Raw genomic sequence first — 13,140 nt, 5'->3', positions numbered from 1 at the left:
CTCTGACTATCCAGAACATAGAAGGGCCTTCAATTTCTGAAGCCTTCTTCACTTCCTTTCTTATTAAAGTATTGTAGTTTTCATTGCAGAGGTCTTACAATTCCTCGATTAGGTTTAATTTCTAAGTATTTACATTTCTTGATGCTATTATAAAAAGTATTATTTTCCTAATTTCTTTATCACTGACTTCATTAAGGTGTACAGGAGCACTACTGATTTTTGTGTGTTGACTTTGCATCAGGCTACTACTGAATTGTCTATTAACTCTAGGAGTCTTTTCATAGATTTTTGGAGGGTCTTCTACATAAAGGGTCATATATTTATATAATGATAATTTGAATTCTTACTTCCTAAACATATCCCTTTTATTTCTATCTCTTGCCTGATTGCCCTGGCTAATGTTTTGAGTACTATACTGAAAGGAGTGACAGTGGATATCATTGTCATCAACTTTCCCCCATTCAGTATGATGTTGGCAGTAGATATGCATAAATGGCTTTTATCACATAAAGACAAGGTCCTTCTATACCCATTTTCTCTGTGTTTCTTAATCATGGATGTATACTGGATTTTGACAAAAGCTTTTCTGCATCTATTGAGATGATCAGGTAGTTTTTGTCTTGGTTTAGGTTTATGTCGTGTATTATACTCATTGATTTGTGTAAGTTGGACCCTCCTTGCATCTCTGGGATGAAGCCTACTTGGTCACAGTGTATGATCTTTCTGAGGATTTGTTGCATTCTGTTTGCTGGTATCTCACTGATACTTTTTGCATATAGTTTCATTAAAGAAAATGACCAGTAGTCAGTTTTTAGTTGGTTCCTTGTCTGTTTCTGGAATTAGGACAATGATAGCTACCAGGACTGAGTTTGAATTACTCCTTCCCTTTCCACTTCATTAAAGAGTTTGAAGAGTATCGGCATTATCTCCTCCCTGAAGTTCTTGCAGATTTCATTGGGTCCTGGGCTTTTCTTAGTTGGCAAGTTTTTTATTACTGCCTCAGCTTCATTGCTTTTTATTTGACTGTTCAAAGTTGTACTTCTTCTTCATTCAGTTTTGGTAGTTTATATGTGTCTATGAATCTGTGCTTTTCTTCAATATTCTCCAATTTGTTGGAGTACAATTTTTCATAGTAGTTACTTATGACCTGCTAGATTTTGGCAATATCTGTTGTGATTTCACATGTTTATTTCTACTTGCATTCATGTGGGTCTTTTTCCTTTCTTCTGTTCATAAGCTTGGTGTCTTAGTGACTTTTCTCTCCTTACTGAGATAAAATACCTGACACCCAAAGTTAAAGGTGGAAAGGTTTATTTAGCTCACAGTTTGTGGAGAGTTCAGTCCATAGTTGGCTGGGTCCAAGGCAGGGTGGCACATGGCAGAGGGGCAACAGTTCATGGTGGCTCAGGCAGAGGAAGACAGTAAATCAGCAAGAGAGAGAAAGGCAACCCTCTTTCTGTCCCTTACATAGTATCCAGTCTACGGGGACTAGTGCAATGCTGATCAAATCAGGGGACTGACCCAGCAATCATCTGCCCTTAATCCCAGCACCCTTCATCCCAGCATTGCATTATGAGTCAATCACACACTAGATTCAACCTATTCAAAAAAAAACAATATGACCACATGAGGTGTAGGGGGATATCTAAACACAAACAATAACACTTGGGTAAGAGTTTATCTATTTGGTTTATTCTTTCAAAGAACCAGGCTTTCAATTCATTCATTCTTAATATTTTTTTAGTCTCAATTTCATTAATTTCTATTCTGATCTTTATGATCTCTTTCCTTGTACTAGGTTTAGGTTGGAACTATTCTTGTTTTTCTAGTATTTTGAGGTGTGTAACTAGGCTATTTGGGGGAACTGTTTTTCTAATGTGAGCATTGACTACAATAAAATTCTCTCTTAGGCCTATTTTCATTGTGAATCAAAGTTCTGATATGTTGTACTACATTATTTAATTCTAGTAAATATTTTATTTCATCCTTGTTTCTTGTGTGTCCCACTGAGTTTTCAGGAGTGTGTTTGTAAAATTTTTGCACTTTCTTTTGTGATTGAATTCTAAATTTAGTGTGCAATGATCTGATTATATACATGGAATGACTTCAATTCTTTTGTATTACTTAAGCACGTTTTATGGCCTAGTGTGTGGATGGTTTTGAAAAAAAAGTCCCATGTGCTATGGAGAAGAATCCTGTTGTAGTAGCTTAGAATACTCTGTAGATTTCTATTAAGCCCATTTATTTGAAGGTGTGGATCTCCTCTAATATTTCTTTGTTAATTTTTTGTTTATGTAACTGGTCTATTTGTGAAACTGGGGTATTTATGTCATGCACTATAAAAGTGTTAGTGTTTATTTGGTTTTTATGCTCTGTAGTATCTGTTTTATGAGTTTAAGTGCACTGATATCGAGTGCATGTATATTTGCAGTTGTTATCTTTCTGTTGAGTTGTTTTCTTAACTAATATGTAGTGACGTTCTTTGCCTTTTCTTATCAGTTTTAGACTGAAGTTTAGTTGGAGAATAAAACTGCTATCCATGCTTGGTTTTACGGATGCTGTTGCATGAAATATTGCTGTCTGTCCTTTGATTTTTCATCAATAAGTTTCTTTTTGGACGAGATAAATGTCTTGAATGCAAAGACTGCTGGGTTTTTGTTTTTTGATCCAGTCTGATGAATGGTGTCTTAACTGGACAGTTGAAGCTCCTTACATTGAGAGTTGTTATTGAAACAAATTGTCTTATTCCCCGAATTGCACTTTTATCTGTTGTTGATGTCTTTATTTTTCCCATTTTGCATAACTACTTGCCTTGCTTGACATATTCATTCCATCTGACTTTTTTACTTTTGTAGGTTTGTTGTCTCTGTCTAGCATATTCTTGAGCACTTTTTGGAGTGCTTCTTTGGTGTTTATGAATTTCTTAAACTGTTCTTTGTCATGAAATGTCTTTATTTGTCCACTGGATTGGAAAGATAATTTTTCAGGATATACTAGTCTATATTATATATTAGAAAGTCATTTTCTTTTAGGAGTTGAAACACTTCACCCCTCTCTTAGTCTTTATTTTCTGTGTTGAGGAGTCTGCTGTAATTTTCATGGGTCTGCCTTTGTAAGTCATTTAGTAGTTATCTCTAATAGTTTTTAAGAGCCTATCCTTAGAGCCAAGTGTGGTGATGCATGCCTGTAATCCCAGCACTCAGGAGGCTGAGGCAGGTGGATCACTGTGAGTTTGAGGTTAGGCTGGGCTACAAAGTGAGTTCAAGGCCAACCTGAGCCACATAGTGAAATCTTGTCTCAAAAAGATACAAAAATAAACATAAAAAACAATCTATCCTTGCATTGGATCTCTGGGATTTTCACTGTGACATGTTGTGCTTTAAGTACTTTTTTGATCATGACTGTTCGGAGTGTTATATCCCTTTCTCATCTGTATATTACTTTATTACCCATATTTGGAACGTTTTCTCCTACTGTTTCTGTAAACAGATTTCTTGCTCCATGTAGCTGTCTTCTAATTTCTCTCTAACTCCACTTAGCCTTGGCTTAGTCTTCTTAGTGTCACCTAGTAGCTTCTGGGTGACTTTTCTTACTCTCATCATTTTTGAGGTTTCTCTGAGTATATCACCATGTGACCCATTTTTTTCTTGATTTCTAAAACCCTTTCTTCACATTGGTCAATCTTGATGGTGTGAATTCAGTAGAATTCTTTACCTCTGGAATTTCTGTTTAGCTACTCTTCATTAAGTATACTCTTTGGTGAATTTGTCACTCATGTTTTGAAAACTTTTGGTCAGCTCTTCCAATTTTTCCTTTCCCCCAATACTACACGGTCAGTTTCTTGGATGTTTCCACTACCTTTTGGGATAAATCAGCTGAGCTTTCTGAGTCTCTTCTTGGCTCTCTGGTGTTTGTTTTCCTCCTCATCAGTGCTGACTGGATCTGCTTGGGGAGAGTTGGGAGTCTTTGGAGGCATTTTATTGCCTTCCTTTTTCACGTTCTGTGTGTGCATGTGTGTGTGTGTGTGTGTGTGTGTGTGTGTGTGTGTGACAGACAGAGAGAGAGAGAGGAAGTTGTTTGAAGTCAAAAAAGAGTGAAAAGAATTTTTTGTTAATATGAAGATCTCTTCAGTTTGTTTCTATTTTTCAGTGATTTGTTCTTGACTTTACTTGTCAAGAGGTGTTTTTAACAATTCAACCTACTCAATTTCATTTGGTTGGACCCTGCCACTGTGCTGTAAGGGGGGAATTTCCACTGGTTATAACAGCATCACTAGATCAGTCACAACCATACATCAATCACAAATATTAAAACTTATTCTGAAAGCTTTCACTCTTTTGTCAGTAACCCTTGCAAACTAAATTATACTGCTATCTGTGGTTCATCTTGGATGTGGAGGGCAGAGGGAAGGAGAGAGTAATGGGCTATGTCAGTGGGAACACAGCAAGTTAAGAAAAAAGTCATTAGGTAAAAAATAGACAGGAAGTTGGACTCTGAATTATTTTTATACATGGGTTAAAGGGCTAGTGATGAGGGAGGTTAAGAGAAAATTTGTGTATGTGGGAGGAGTTATAGATTGGTTTAATATATTTAGAGATTGAGGGAGGCTATGAATTCATCAAAAGCTATTAGTATATCCAAATAGTTCTGATCTTCCAAGCCCAGTTTTGTTAAAGAATACCCTGACGTGCCCTTGAATTGCACTGTGCACATTACAGCACTGGCTAATTCTTACTCTCTCATGCACATATACAGGCCCTGTTATACCTGACACTAAATACATGGAGAAGAGGAGGAGAAAGACAAGGAGACAGGAAAATGAGGAAGAAAAGAAAAAAAAAAAGAATAGAGAGGAAAGAAAGTCTAAAGATAAAAAGAATCACTAGAAGAAGCAGTAGGTCAAGGAGAAGAATCTTAAATAATAGAGTAGAATAATAAACCATTACCTATGAAAAAGCCCAAAAAAAAGAAGAAATTAAATATAAAAAGAAAAATGAAAAAAAGAAGAAAAAACCAAGATGACCCAAGTCAAACAAACAATCAAGGAAATAACGACTGCAACAGCCAAAATAAAAATAGAAATAAAAGCAAAAACCTTTGCACAGTGTCACAGCACTGACCCAGAGCATCCACAACGGCTCCCTCAGTGCTGGAGTCACAGCCTGATTCTGAGCAGCCATGCAGCGTCCCTATGGACCTGTCACTGCCCGCCCAAAGCAGTGCAGGCCTTCACTCCCTCCAGACTTGTGTCCTGGTTGCAAGCTGTGCTCTTAATGTGACCCACCAAGGGCATCCGCAGATCCAGCTGCCTCAGTATATTTGGGAGGAAGAAAATGTGGTGCCGTTTGCCCAAATCCCAGTTTCCCAGTTCTCTGTCGACTTCTGCCAGAGACCTCACGCACTCTCACTTCCTTCGGAGCCTCACAGATTTCGTGGTTGTCTCTGTGTCTTTCCTACACAACCTTTCCTTGCCTGATAGGTGCCCAGAGGCCTCTGGCACAGTCACTCTTCACTGTCTCTCTGCTTGCAGACGCCTGTCTGTCACAGTCATATCTCTGGTACCGACGGCTGCCCCAGGCTTGGTAATGGGCCCCTTTGCCAGCACAGAGCAGTGGGTAGGACCTCAGGCTGTCTCAGGCCTTTCCAGTGCGTGCCATTTTGTCCCTCTCCACTGACCTGCTTTTGTGAAGTCTGAATCCTCACCTTGCATGTGCCTCAGTCTTCACGCCAGAGAAGGAGGGCTATTCCATAAACCAAGCCAACACTGAAGGGCCTTCCTTCCGTCTGATCCTCTCCCAAGACGTCATTTAGGTGGGTATGGGGAGGGGGCTGCCATATTACAGGAGTGGCCCAGTTTCCCCTCACACACTCCTGAAGTTCTGGATTTTAGTTCAGCTAGTTTCTCTTTCCATGTCAGACTTCATCTTCCACCCTCACCTCAAGGTACCTGCTTTTCTCCGATACCAATTTGGAGACACCATTACTGTCATCCCCTGCACAGCCAGCTTCTCTTCCTCAGGAAACATTTCCTCTTCTTCATTTTGCCATGAAATGAATTCCAAAAATCACTAATATGAGGTAGGAAGGCAGATGTCCGTGCTGCTGTGGGAATCCCTGCCTGTCACACAGTAAAGATCAGTGAGGATTTCTAACAGCACAAATACATAGCTAGCAGTGCTAGAACAAGATTTCCTCTCTCTCTTTCTCTCACAGACTCAGGGAAAAGCTACTTCCATATGAAAGGAGGCTTCAGAAAAGCACGTGTAATTTACCTAGCCAACGTAAATGAGGATGGGAAAGTGACTTACGTGCTGTTGGCCCTAGGTAGGTATGACAGTCGTGCCATTGGGGTAAGGAGTGGGATTAATGGGTTCTTCTCAAACCTGCTATTATCAAGCCGGATAGATAAAAACTAAGAACGCACTGTCCTATATTTATTCTGTTCAAACATCTTGAATGAAACACAAAACTGCTCAGAAAGGTATTCAGATGTTGGTCTTCAGGGAAATAAATCTTTCTATCCTCCTACCCTGCATAATCCTTGCCTCATGAAGCAACTTCACTTAGGGTAGTATTACTGGGCAGGAGAATTCTCTAAGTGATTCATATGACCTGCAATTTAATTTTTAGGTTGTTACTATGAAGAAATAAAAAAGCATTTCACACATCCCCTGCCCATGGGTGTCTGTGACAGCTGTATTCATTAACCACAAAAGCTGGAAACTACCTGAGTAACCTTTAGCAACTGGGTGGATAAGCAGCATCTTCTCCATCCAGGAAGTGAAATGTTACACTGGAATGTACCGCTGAGGCACATGTCCAAGGGGTGAAACTCTGCATCACACTGAAAGAAAGAAAGACAGCAGAGGCACAAAAGCTGCACATTGGGTGATTCCACTCACCTGCTGTTCTGGAAAAGACAAAACTCTAGAGAAGAAAAGGGTTCAGGCCAGGAGGGGATGTATGGCCATAGAGGCAGCTCTTGGGAACCGGCAGGGATGGAATCCACACATGCATTTTCCATGTCTTCATATGGTGGTAAGTGGGTGAGTATGTGTTTGTCAGAACTTGCAGAATTCAGGCTGAGAAGAATGAATTTCATTCTATGCAAATTCAAAAATAAATGTTAAAAGCCAGATGTGGTGGCACACGCCTGTAATTCCAGTGCTCAGGAGGCTGAGGCAGAAGGATCGGTGTGAATTCCAGCCAGCCTGAGCTATAAAGTAAGTTCAAGGCCAGTCTGAACTGCATAGTGAGACCCTGTCTCAAAGAAACAAAAAAACATTGAAAAGGAAGTTTAAAATCACTAAAATGACGTGATCGGGGAGACATTGACTCCGGCCAGTTATAACAGTCATCTCAAACCAGAGTTGGACATTCCTTCAGATCTCCATAGCACAGGAAAGAGTAAATTATCCTCAAATTCAGTGGTTCTCAAACTTGTTCCCCCAATGAGCCACCGAGGCAGGTTAACTGTAAAACGTACACAACGTAAAAGTTACTGTTTTAACCATTCGAAAGTGTGCAATGCAGCAACTTTTAGTCATTCACAGTATCATGCAACCACCAACTTTGTCCAGGTCCAGAGTGTTTTCATCACCCCGTAATGGCCATCACCCATCGCCATTATGCACTCACCCCCACACACACCGGCCCTCCCTCAGAGTCTGGCAACCACTAATTGGATCTGTCTTCATAGGTTGACTCATGTTGGACATTTCATAGAAAGGGAATCATACAATAAGTGGCCTTGTGCTTCTGGCTTCTTTCATTTGGCAAAACGTTATCACAGTTTATCCATGTGGTAGTGCATGGCAATACTTCATTTTACCACTGAGTGATACCTGAATTGCTCAAGCAAGCACTACTTTCTCTATTTTAAGAATGCTACCTTTCCCTTGAAGTCAACATTCTATTCCATCTCTACTAAGTAACCATATGGATGGGCTGGGGATTTAGCTCAGTGGCACAGCGCCTGCCTGGCAAGCGTGAGGTCATGAGTTCGATTCCCAATGCCAGAAAATAAATAAATAAATAAATAAATAAATAAATAAATAACCATATGGAATTTTGTCTCCTAATTCAAGCCCCAGCTCCAGACCATGATCTGACCCCCAATGACTATATGCATTTCAAAGAAACAATAAAAGAAATGAAGATTCCAGAGAAAAATCTTATTAAAATCAGTGGAACAGGTAAATTACCACCTTCTTTTTAGTGTATTGTTCATTCAATAAGAAAATATGATGTTAAAACATCAATTGATCCTACAGTGGAAAATATATTTAAGTTTTCAATGGAGGGAAAAAAACAGTTCACCATGTCATCTCTCTTTCAGATACCTGTCCCCATGACAGAAATTAGGTAAGTGGATATTCATTTAACACAGATTCTTCCTGAATTCTCTTAGTAGGTAAAGATGTTTAATAATCAGGGGTCGACACAGAAATTCTTGATCCTTCAGTGATATTGTCAGACTTCTTGCCAAAAGTTATTATCCACCTCTTAGCCAAATAACTGGACTTTTACCATCAGGAGAAAAACTTTTGGTTCCTGAATTCATTTTGGTCTTCAATTTCACATCCATAACACAATTTTTTTTAACCTCATAGTAAAAATACAGAAGGTTTCTTTTTAGTGGCTCTCTGAGGATCCATGTTTAGATAAGAACTTTAGAGTCGGAAGTTTTTTCTTTCTGCAGTTCTTGGGATTCCTGGGTGTTGCACACACTAAGCAAGTGTGCTATTTCTGAATTTCTTAAAGTGCATTGGAGGAGGGAGATCGAAAGTTACAAAGGCCCAGTGGCTCTTCAGAATTTACTTGTGACTACTCTCTACCCCTGAGTTATCAGTGGCTGTGGACAGAGGTTGAGGAAAGAACAGCAGACAGGAAATTTTCCCCTCAAGGAATTAGTAAGTGCCAGAACTTCTTCTAGAAGATGTAGATGTATGTACTGGTGGGTAGCTAGATATAAAATTACACAGGCACATGGATACCATGTAACTATAAATTAGGTGCCACATTTTTATTGATTTAAGAAGTCAGAAGACTGAGGTGCAGGCCCTGAGGAAAGGGTAGCAGGTGCCGTGACTGGCCACAAACGTGGTAAAATGAAGGCCCGGAGAATGTGCAAGAAGCAGGCCGGGGAGACGGATGAATAACGTAAGGCTTTCAAATAGAAACTGCAAGAGGAACTGAAGAAACGCCAAGAGCTCAAAGCTCAGCTCACAGGGAAGAGACCCGGCCACAGGCAGAATTAAGAAACATGGCAAAAGTAAGCAGCTCATGCTGCCTGAGATGAGGGTGACCCTTAATTCTATTGCTGTATAAATATCGAAATATCTGCCATCTTGTGCCACCTGTAGCAAGAATGAAGTATTGTCTTGAACCTTGTTATGTATTTAAGCATAAATTTTTGTTTTAAAATTACAGAGGCAAAAAGAAATAAAATTACAGGGGAAAAAATAAAAGGCCAAAGAAAAGGAAGAAGGAAGGAGGGAGGGAGGGAAGGGAGAAGGGAGGGAAGGGAGGGAGACAGGGAAGGAGGAAGGGAGAGAAGGAAGGAAGGAAGGAAGGAGGAAGGAAGGAAGGGAGGAAGGGAGGAAGGAAGGGAGAAAGGGAGAAAGGGAGGAAGAAAGGAAGGAAGGAAGACAAGCGAGCAAGCAATCAGGCAGACAAGAAAATTGAAAACACTTCAGCCCCATCACCTAAATTTACTTTCTTTATTTTTTATATGTTTGCAAAATATAATAATTATGTTTGTTCTGGGAAATTTGCCACATATGTAAGTATCTTGATCATTTTTTATCTCCTTTCCTCTCTATGCCCCAGCTCCAGATCCCCTTCCCCATCTCCAAGAAGTGGACCCCTGCTTCCCACCAATTCTCTGTTGTTTTGTTCTTCAATTTATTTGTGTTACTGATTTCTCATGTAAGAGAAACCATACAATATTTTAATCATCTAACAAAAAAAAACAGGAAAAAATACTATTTAGCCTTCCACATCTGACTTCCTTCATTTAACATTATGGTCTCAGGATCCATCCAATGTCCTACAGATTGCTCAACTTTACCCTTCTTATGTCGGGCTAAACTCAATTATGTGTACATACCACACCTTCTTTATCATTACATCCATTCAAAGAGCTCCTAGACTGCTTCCATAATGTAAGCATCGTGAATTTGTGCTGCTGTATACATAGGTAAGCTTGTATTGTTGTAGGTTGTCCCTTCCCTTTTGGTTATTCCTTTTCCTGTTTGGAAGATTTTACATTTGTTATAATCCTGTTTGTTGATTCTTTATATCTAATGCAGTTCGAAGTTTTGTTCCAAAAGTCCTTGCCTGTGTCTTGTGTTCAAAAGTTTTACATTTTTTTCTTTGAGCATATTCAGTGTTTCTATTTTTGTATCTAGGTCTTTGACTCATTTTGATTTGTTTTGTAGTACAGGATGAGAGACATAGTGCTAAACTCATTCTTCTACACATGGGTACTTAGCTTTTCCAGGACCATTTATTAAAGAAACTATCTTTCTTCCAGCTTATGTTGTTGGCCCTTTGTCAAGAATTTGATGGCTATTGGATATCAGATCCCAGGATTACATGGGTGCTTTTGATCACCTTAGGCACTTTTCTGATATGACCAGTAATGATTATGTAACAGCAAAAGACCAGCTATAAAACAAAATCAGAGATTTAGTAAGCAGAGGTTGTTAGAATTCCAGTATGTAAAAAGTTTTTTCTGTTCTTTAATTTCCCAGATACTCTGTTCTTAAGGGAATATCATTCCCATGGAACACATTTAAAATATGTAACAGCGTGCTATTCAAAACTAGCTGTCAATGAGTATGTCTAAGCAAATTGAGTGCTACTTTTTTGTCAAGCCGTTCACATGAACAAATACTATTGATGAGAAAAAAAAGAATTTGATGGCTGGAAGTATATAGGTTTTTTCTGCATCCTCTGTTCTATTCCATTGGTCAATGTATCTCTTTAGGGGCAAGTACCATGCTGGGTTTTTTTACTGTAGTTTTACAATATAGCTTGAACTTCAGGATTATTATGCCTTCTGTTTTACCCTTGTTACCCAGGTTTGCCTTTGTCATTCTGTGTCTCTTCTGGTTCCATATAAATTTCACAATTGTTTTTTCTAGATTTGTAAAAAATGTGGGTAATATTTTTATTGTATTCACAGTAAATGTGTATCATTTTTCATTAATGTGGCTATTTTGACAATATTGATCTGCCTGTCCAAAACAAGGGAATGTCTTTCCATTTTCCAGTGTCTTCTTCAATCACCCTTTTCAAAGCAATGCAGTTTTTATTATACAAGTCGTTCACTTCCTTGGTTAGGTTAATTCCAAGGTATTTAATTATTTGGAAGCTACCATAAAAGGGATTGTTTTACTAATTTTTTTTAGTGGGTTCATTGTTGGTGCATAGAGATTTTACTGAATTTTCTGTTTTTGTTCTGTATCCTGCCATTTTGCTGAACTTCCTTTTAGTTCTAAAAGTGCTCTGGTGGAATATTTTGGGTCTTCTATATAAGGAAATATGTCATTTGCAAATAAGAACACTTTAACTTCTTTTTTATAAATCCCTTTTACTTCTTTCTCCTGCCTTATTTCTCTGCCTAAAAATTTGAGTGCTACATTGAACAAGAATCATGAGAATGTACCACTTGCCTTGTTCTTGATTTTAGAGGAAATACTTTCAGCTTTTACCCACTTATTATGATGTTCAATGTGGGTTTGACACAAATGGCTTTTATCAGTGAGATAGAGTCCTTTGATAACTATATGCATCCGGTCTTTTATCATAAATGGATGTTGATTTTGTCAATCTCTGTCAAGACACTCTGCATCTGTTGAGATGATCATATGATTTTTCATCCTTTTGTTTTACAGTGTGTTAAATTTATTGATTCATGTATATCAAACCATTCCTGCATCCCTGGGATGAAGCCTATTTGTTCATGATGCATATTTTTAATGATTTGTTGCATTCTGTTTACAAGTATAATGTTGAAAATTTCCACATCTAAGTTCATTCAGAAAATTAGCTTGCAGTATTCCTTTTTTGTTGAGTCCTTGTCCAACTGTAGTATCAAGGTAAATGATGTATTCAAGGAACGAGTGTGGCAGTGTGCTTTCCTTTTCAATTTCATGGAAGAATTTGAGGAACACTGGTATTACTTCTTCTCTGAATTTCTAGTAAAATTCACCGGTGACTCCATCAGGCCCTTGGCTTTTCTTAGTTGATGAAGTTTTAATACTACCTCCATTTCATTGCCTCATATTGGTCTGTTCAGGGTTTTTATGTCTTCTTGATTCAGTTTCAGTAATTTATATGTGTCTTAAAATTTCTTCTAGCTTCTCCAATTTATAAGGTTTTGTAATATTTTCAGATAATCCTCTGGATTTCAGCTGCATTCGTTGAGATTTCACTTTTTTCATTTCTTGGTGCATTTGTATGAATCTTTTTTTTTTTTTTTGAGACAGGGTCTCACTCTGCAGTTCAGGCTGGCCTTGAATTCACTATGAAGTTCAGGCTGCCCATGAGCTTGCAGCACTCCTCCTGCCTCAGCCTCTTGAGTGTTGGAATTATAGGTGTGAGCCACCACACTCAGGTATATGAGTCTTTTCTTTCCTTCTTTTAGTAAGTTTGGCTACGGGTTTATGAATTGTGTTTATCCTATCAAAGAAATAGCTCTTTAAGAAAAAAAGTCTCAATTCAAATCCCCTTTCTGAACAGCTGTGTCATCATGGGGAAGTTATTTTATTTCTCTAAGCTTGTTATTTGGTGTGGGTTAATGAAATAACAATAAGTACCCCATAGAATTATTATAAGAAGCAAATAAAATACTATATGTAAAATAAAAAAGGAAATAACTCTGATCCTTTGATCTCCTCCATATTGTTTTTAGTCTCAATTGCATTAAGTTATGTGTTCATTATAATTTCTTCCTTTTTACAAGTTTTTTATTTGAACTGCTCTTGTTTTCCTAGGACCTTGAGGAGCATCATTAGACTATCTATTTGGGCTCACCTCTACTTTTTTATATGGACATTCTCAACTTTAAACTTCCCTCTTAGGATTTCTCTCATTATATCCCATAGTCTCTGATATGTTGTATTTCCATTG

General features: G+C 38.3%; 1 long non-coding RNA gene across 1 annotated transcript in view; it reads left to right on the top strand.

Moving 5' to 3' along the window:
• Window positions 1-8,131, top strand: part of LOC102012811 — a 10,012-nt gene extending 1,881 nt beyond the window's left edge. The window contains exons 2-3 of the long non-coding RNA XR_265004.2: window positions 6,214-6,324; window positions 8,088-8,131. This is a non-coding gene — a long non-coding RNA (uncharacterized LOC102012811). The remainder of the gene's footprint in view (window positions 1-6,213; window positions 6,325-8,087) is intronic.
• Window positions 8,132-13,140: the final 5,009 nt, after the last annotated feature.

The sequence above is a fragment of the Chinchilla lanigera genome, unplaced genomic scaffold (genome assembly GCF_000276665.1).
Source record: "Chinchilla lanigera isolate Chin_1 unplaced genomic scaffold, ChiLan1.0 scaffold00158, whole genome shotgun sequence".
Lineage (NCBI taxonomy): Eukaryota > Metazoa > Chordata > Mammalia > Rodentia > Chinchillidae > Chinchilla > Chinchilla lanigera.
This window is presented reverse-complemented; position numbering and strand designations above follow the sequence as displayed.